Here is a 6260-nt window from a genome sequence, read left to right as displayed (position 1 = left end):
AATGCTCTTCGGACAGCGCGGACGGGGTTTCGCACTTTACCGCAGCCCCAAGCCACATGAAGATTCCCACCCCTCTTCTTTTTCTTCTCTTTTCTGTGAACGCTCTGCTCTCTCATTTGGTTGCTAGCGACACACTCCACTGTTTTTCTGTCGACAACACTCTTCTTCCATTACTACTACTATCTAATTCTGCTTCTCCCATGCTGCTTATTAGGCTGGTGTGGGCCCAAACCAATGGAATGGAATGGAGCATGGAATGTGAAAAAAAACGAGGCCCAACCGTCCCCAATCTCCTCCCCACCAAAACCGCGCCACCATGTCCATGTCCATGTCCATGCTTCCTCTTCCTCCTCCCTCACTCTCCCGTCAGATCCCCTCTCCCCACTTCTTCCTCGCCCAAATTCCCTCTCCCCGACCAAGCTTCAGCTCTGCTCTAGCCCCAGCAATGCCGCCTAGCTCGTAGCCGACGCGCCCGTCCGTCTGTCGCAACTCGCAATGGCGCCCGCGGCGGCGCTGCTGCTGGCGTGCGCCGTCGCCGCGCTGGCATGCCTGGCACTCGCGGACCCGCCGGCGAGCGAGCAGACGGCGCTGCTGGCCTTCCTCGCGGCCGTGCCCCACGAGCGCAAGCTCGGGTGGAGCGCCTCCACGCCGGCCTGCGCCTGGGTCGGGGTCACCTGCGACGCCGCCAACTCCACCGTCGTCAAGCTGCGCCTACCCGGGATCGGGCTCGTCGGCCCCATCCTGCCGGGGACCCTCGGGCGGCTAGCCAACCTCCAGGTGCTGTCCCTCCGCGCCAACCGCGTGTCCGGCACCATCCCCGACGACCTCCTCCGCCTCTCCGCCCTCCGGTCCCTCTTCCTGCAGGACAACGCCGTCTCCGGCGCCATCCCGCCGGGGGTCTCCGGGCTGGCCGCGCTCGAGCGGCTCGTGCTCTCCCACAACAATTTGTCGGGCCCCATCCCCTTCGCGCTCGGCGGCCTCGCGGCGCTGCGCGCGCTGAGGCTCGACGGCAACTGGCTGTCCGGCAAGATCCCCAGCATCGCCAACCCGGGGCTCAGGGCGTTCAACGTCTCGAACAACATGCTCAACGGCTCCATCCCGCGGGCGCTGTCGCGCTTCCCCACCGACACCTTCGCCGGGAACCTCCAGCTGTGCGGCACCCCGCTGCCCCCCTGCAGCCCCTTCTTCCCGTCCCCGGCGCCGGGGATGGGCCCGAGCGACGGCGCGCCCGGTGGGACCGGGAGGAAGAAGAAGAAGCTGTCCACCGCGGCGATCGTCGGCATCATCGTGGCCGCCGTGGCCGTCGCGCTGCTCCTGCTTCTTCTGGCCATCGTGTTCTGCTGCAAGAAGAGGGCCCGGCGAGGCGCGCGCATGGAGGGACCGAAGGGCACGGCCGCGGCGGTGGGGCAGACAGGCACAACCAGACCGCCGGCGGCGTCCGGCGAGGGCACGGGCACCGCGTCCTCGCCAAAGGACGACGCGGGCACCTCCGGGGCGGTGGCCGCGGCGGGCGGCGGGACGGGGGAAACGAGCCGGCTGGTGTTCGTGGGGAAGAGCGCGGGGTACAGCTTCGACCTGGAGGACCTGCTGCGGGCGTCGGCGGAGGTGCTGGGGAAGGGGAGCGCGGGGACGTCGTACAAGGCGGTGCTGGAGGAGGGGACGACGGTGGTGGTGAAGCGGCTCAAGGAGGTGGCGGTGGCGCAGCGCGAGTTTGAGGCGCACATGGAGGCCGTCGGCGGCGTGGAGCACCGCAACCTGCTCCCCGTCCACGCATACTACTTCTCCAAGGACGAGAAGCTGCTCGTCTACGACTACCTCCCCGCCGGCAGCCTCTCCGCCATGCTCCACAGTCAGTCATCACCCTCCCTCCTTCAACCAAAACTGTACTGCATTGCATAGATAGCATCGCCGGCAATTCGACGTGACGGCATGTGGAGTGGACGGGCGGCTCATCTGGCGCGCTTTTCGCCCCGTTCTGCGTCTTTTTCTTTGGTTCATCATTGTTTTGTGGATCTTTCTCTCGTTGGTCGTGGCTTTTCTTTGATGGCCAAGCGGGGTAAAAATCGTGGCATGTGCATGGGATCATCAAAGAAACAAAGAAAGAAGGAGCGATGATGATGGGCTTGGCTCGCTGCTGGAAATGCAACACTTGGCCCGCATTGGCGAGGAGCAGAGACAGAAAATGGTGTGCGTGCGCTGGCCGCGGGGTTTTCGGGCTGTAAAGCCACGACGATGGTCCTCCCTCCTCGTGGATTTTCTTTTCTTTCTTTATTTATTTACATTCCAACGCTACGATCCAGAGGAGAGGAGAAATGCGAATGCGGTTTGCACGCCGTGTGGCCTCACTGTAGTAGTAGTAGTGCCAGTGAAAGCGAAAGGCGTCTCTGCACTCTTCTTGGCGCCATATCCGTCATTATCGTGTGGGCATGCAGTACCGTACTGTCACCACTGTAGCCCATTTGATAATCGGTAGTAGAAGAGGATACTGTACTCGTCTTGGGCCACTTGTGAGAGGGAGGGAGACGCCTGTGCACTGCACTGCACTGGTGGGGGCCGGCGCAAATGCTCCCCGTCTACAGCCATGTGCCGGGACCCGCAGTCAGTCAATACCCTGGCAGCACAACGGAGCAGTATCTACGTACGCATGGCACATCCATCGTACCTTCTGCACTGCGTTACTGTGGGAGGCTCTGTTTCTCTTCGCGTAGGCCTTTTATGTTCTGATGCTAGTGTTCGATTGTGTTTCTCAAATGATGAAGCTGCTGGTAGCAGTACATTTTCCGCGAGTATGATGATTAGCAGCGCTGTCTGTGACCTACTGTTCCGTCGCCATTTGAGGTTCTAGAGTGCCTACCAGATCAGATGCACTCATTTTGTGCCCGGGTATATGTCTGCTCTGTTTCAGTGAGTATCTGTCTCAGTTTTGGTCCTACTTAATAACCTACTACGCCAGCTGATTGATTGATTGCTTCGGTGGTTGTTTGCTGCTGCTCCACAACTGTGTCATGTGCTGTGCTGTCCTCTTGTTACCATCCAAGGCTGCATTGCATACTATACTGAAGTACGAGCTACCACATTTTCTTTTCTTAAATAATTCCTCACCTCTCTTTTTTTTCCCGAGACCTACGCAGGCAAGGAAACACGAATCGGAATTGAGATTGATCTCAAGAACAACCCTAATATGAGAAGAACTCGGATTGGTGGTGGATATATGGTTACAGATTGGTGGTGGTATATGGATACAGATTGGTGGTGGTATATGGATACGGATTGGTGGTGGTATACGGATACGGATTCAGAACGGTGGCGGATAAGCAATGGTGGTAGATGGGCGATGATGATGGTGCGGCGGCGGCGTGACAACTTATGACCAGAACTCGAAACTCTAAAAGACTAGACTCTAAGACCAGCAACTTGACATGACGATGCAACCGCAAATTCAACAAAGCAAAAACCCTAAAAAGATTATGCAAAGGCTCAGATTGGTTCGGATATGATGAACTAACCCTAATTTTTTTTGTGGCTTTTTCGTGGACTGTAGGTATGAAGAACAGACTCGATCTAATCTACGAAAAACTGTAAAAATCTCACCGAGCAACCTGGAAATCTGATACCACTTGATAGAGGCAAAGGTGTCCCGATGTTTTGATGAGATGGTGGCTATCGTTTTCTGTGGGAGTCGACCTTGACGATCCGACTACGAATGTGCGAGACGTCGCGCCTTACCAATCGCTAAACCAACTTCCGAGGGGTTATTGACCACGCCGGAGCACGATCAACCTGACCACGAGGGCCTGTTTCCTGCGAGCAAACGAAGAACAAGCAAGAAACTGAGATTGCAATCTGGATATTGCGAATATAAGATGAAAGCTTTATTGATCAAGGTGGGGTTCTGTGACGTCTTGGTCTGGTCGTTGGACACAAACGAAGTACGAGAAGTTGCAGCTATGGCGAACTTTTAATCTAAACAAAACCCAAAGTCTAAACGACGCCCTAAGGGCTGTATATATGGAGGAAGAGAGGGGAATTTCGTGGCCCTTGAGGGTGGGGTCCGAAACCAACCCTAACTCTTGTTTCCCCACACATACGGACTCTAAAAATAGCCTATACTTAAGTATTTCGAAATTACATGGGCCTGGCCCATTAATAAGGTGACGCAGCTCCTAGAATAGCCTATGGACGAATATTATGAAGTGGCATCTTGTATATTTCGTCCATGGCTTCATGCACTCCTTATGGCGGCTTCAAAGTCCTGAAATCATCACTTGTAACTCCGTTCTTGATCCCCTTGCGCATGCCATCAACTCCATGCGTGTTCTTGCTCCAATGTTCATCCTTCTCCAAGCTAGGCCCTTCATTTGAAAGCAAAACAAATGTATCCAATTTAGGCAGCATCATAAATCTCATGAACATTAGAATCATTACCAAGAAACGAAAGTACCTGGTAATTTAATTGGCGTGCGCGAGCTCTAGTAATTGGTCCAGTATATGTAACAGTAGGGGTTGTGGGTGTAACAATGGTATTGATGTCCTCATCAGCCTTGGACGAAATATACAAGGTGCCACTTCATAAATTTTGTCCAGAGGCTATTCTAGGTGCTACGTCACCTTATTTTTGGGCCAGGCCCATGTAATTTCGAAATACTTGATTATAGGCTGTTTTTAGAGTCCATATGTGTGGGGAAACAAGAGTTAGGGTTGGTTTCGGACCCATCCTCCAAGGGCCATGAAATTCCCCTCTCTCCTCCATATATACAGCCCTTAGGGCATCGTTTAGACTTTGGGTTTTGTTTAGATTAAAAGTTCGCCATAGCTGCAACTTCGCGTACTTCGTTTGTGTTCAACGACCAGACAAAGGCGTCAGAGAACCCCACCTTCATTAAGAAAGCTTTCCTGCTATATTCACAATATCTGGATTGCAATCTCAGTTTCTTGCTTGTTCTTCATTTTCTCGCAGGAAACAAACCCTCATTGTTAGGTTGATTGTGCTCCAGCATGGTCAATAACCCCTCGGAAGTTGGTTTAGTGATTGCTAAGGCACGACGTCTCGCACGTTCGTAGTCGGATCGTCAAGGTCGACTTCCACAGAAAACGATAGCCACCATCTCATCGAAACATCGAAACACCTTCGCCTCTATAAAGTGGTATCAGATTTCCAGGTTGCTCGGTGAGATTCTACAGTTTTTCGTACTTTAGATCGAGTCTATTCTTCGTACCTACAGTCCATGAAAAAAGACAAAAAAGTTAGGGTTAGTTCATCATATCCGAACCAATATGAGCCTTTGCATATTTTTTTAGGGTTTTGCATTGTTGAATTTGCGGTTGCATCGTCGTGTCTAGTTGCTGGTCTTAGCATCTAGTCCTTTAGAGTTTCGAGTTCTGTTCACAAGTTGTCATGCCGCCACCGCATCATCATCATCACCGCTGCCATATACCACCATCGTCATCACTGCTGCCATATACCACCATCGTCATCGCGGTTGCCATATACCACATATCCACCGCCATCACGATAATCCGAGTCCACCTCCATCACAGATTCGCCATCAGTCCGTGTTCCACCGCCCTACATATATGTGCCACCAGTCCGAGTTTCCACCAGTTTCTTCTCCGCCACCAGTCCGAGTCCAGTATTTGTGTCTTTGTGTTCGATTTCCAGATCGCGCCATACTCCGAGTCATGATAGTAGGACTCCCCAATTTCAGTGCCATCCGCAATAGAAAAATAGTTTCTAGTTTAAAAAACTAAGTGTAGAAAATTCTGGCTAGGCAGTTTTTAGACCATTTGTAGACTTTTTCAAAAAAAAATTGTTGCGGAGCAAAAAAAAGAGGAAAAAAAGAGGGGAAAAAGTGAAAAAGAGAAAAAAATTCAGAGTGTGCTCCTCCTTTGTTTACGTGCAGCGCGTGATTTTGTTAGTGTTCTAGGCTCGCATCTCTAGCACGGGCTGGCCTAGGACCAGCACAGTACCGTCGTTGAGCGTTTATTCAATTTTGCGTCTCTGAATTGATTATTGCTGACCCTTTTTGCTAACATATTATAAGCCTTCCAAGCTCCACATACATCTACGTCATGCATTTGACTCTCCCTGGTAATCGCTCTATCCAAGCTTTGAGAGTTTTGACTATAACGGTTGCCAATCACCACCTCCTGCTTGGTAAGAACTGGTAAGAATTTGAGATTTGCTTGACGGATTTGTGACACACTGCCACTTTCTAGTAGTCTTTAGGATCATATTCTTGTGTGTTTTCTATTGCCGCTAA

At 52.3% G+C, this 6260-nt stretch overlaps 1 pseudogene; it reads left to right on the top strand.

The window, feature by feature from the left end:
• Nucleotides 1-480: 480 nt before the first annotated feature.
• Nucleotides 481-2287, top strand: LOC125507401 (putative inactive receptor kinase At2g26730 pseudogene; annotated as a pseudogene).
• Nucleotides 2288-6260: the final 3973 nt, after the last annotated feature.

This window comes from Triticum urartu, chromosome 1A, assembly GCF_056163025.1.
Source record: "Triticum urartu cultivar PI428250 chromosome 1A, HENAU_Tu73, whole genome shotgun sequence".
Taxonomy (NCBI): domain Eukaryota; kingdom Viridiplantae; phylum Streptophyta; class Magnoliopsida; order Poales; family Poaceae; genus Triticum; species Triticum urartu.
Note: the sequence above shows the minus strand (reverse complement) of the source record. Positions and strands in the feature narration are given on the sequence as shown.